The following is a 1,565-nucleotide window of genomic DNA, read 5'->3' as shown; positions in this document are numbered from 1 at the left end:
GGTGTTGGAGGAGAATACTAAAAGTGCCATGGACTGCCAAAAGAACCAATAGATCTATTTTGGAAGAAGTGCAGCCAGAGTGCTCCTTGGAGACCAGGATGGCTAAGCTTCATCTCTCATAATTTGGACATATTGTGAGGAGGGAACAGTCTCTGGAGAAAGATGTCATTCTGGGTAAGATGGAGGGTCAAAGAAAAAGAGGAAGACCCCCAAACTAGATGGATAGGCTAGGTGGCATCATTGATGGTGTCAAATGTGGCAGTGGTAGTGAGGCTGGCCCAGAATCGGACATTTTTTTGTTGTTGTTCTGCTGTGCATGGGGTTGCTATGAGTCAGTTCTGACTCAATGGCACCTGACAATAACAACAAGGGTCAAAATGAGGTGAAATTGGCTCAGTGGTACCTAACAACTATAATAAAAATCGTAGCTTGAAAGCTTGCTCTTTGAACCACAGAGTCAGTGCTTTTAACCAATATGTTTACATTGCTTTGAGTGAAATAAAAGACCTGTCATTGACATTTGGAGTGCTTAAACCAAAACTTATATTGTTTAGCTTCCATAGGAGCCCTGGTGACTCAGTGGGTTAAACATTGAGCTTTTAACTGAAAGTCAGGGGTTCAAATTCACCAGTCACTCTGTGAGAAAGTTGAGGCTGTCTGTTCTGGTAAACATATATAGTTTCAGAACCCATATATTGGGTCTTATGAGTTTAAGTCAACTTGAGGGCAGTGGGTTTGGTTTGGTTTGGTTTTGGAAGCACAGGATCAGATCCTACTCCAGGATCATAACAAATCAGTCCTCCAACTATTTAAGCCTGAATTCTCTTCTTCAACACTTTCTTCCACATAATTCATCTAATACATATCTCCCCTTCTGTCCAAGGGAATATTGCAGACTTTCCAGAGAGTATGAATGCCTGTAATTGGTTGGCATCATTTTAGAAGTCTCTAATCTAATTACTGGAACACTTTTATGATCTGAAAAGCTAGAATACGTCAATAGATTCTTTAAAGGAAAAGTATACCAAAAAAACAAACAAACCCATTGCCCGGGAGTTGAATTTTGACACAGTAGCTCTCAGGAAAAAATGCAAGTGATGAAAAATTAGAGGGGATGGAATAGATTCCATTTTTAAAAATGAGAATTTCTTTCTTTTACAAATTTAAAGACATAACAAAGAAGAAAATATATTGGAAGCACAGGTGAATTGTGATAATATTTAATAATTTAGATGCCAGGTTTTGTTATAAAACATTTTATGGAGTGAAAATTCACAGCATGATTTGATCAGAGAATGTATTTTTACCTTAAATTATCTTGTCACTCTAACTCAGGTAAAATAGATGAGCCTATAGCATGCTGACCTTCCATCTTCAGAATGATTTTAGGTGGAAATTTCAATAAAAATTAAGCCCTTATTTAGAAAGAATTTTGGGGGGAGAGAAAAACCTATCCACTGCTATTGAGTAGCCTACAGCTCAGAGGGACCTGACAGGACAGAGTAGAACTGCTCCTCTGGGTTTGAGAGACGCTACATCTTTCTGGTAGCACAGTGGTTATGAAT

The sequence above is a fragment of the Chrysochloris asiatica genome, unplaced genomic scaffold (assembly GCF_000296735.1).
Source record: "Chrysochloris asiatica unplaced genomic scaffold, ChrAsi1.0 scaffold00149, whole genome shotgun sequence".
NCBI classification, from domain to species: Eukaryota; Metazoa; Chordata; class Mammalia; order Afrosoricida; family Chrysochloridae; genus Chrysochloris; species Chrysochloris asiatica.
Note: the sequence above shows the minus strand (reverse complement) of the source record.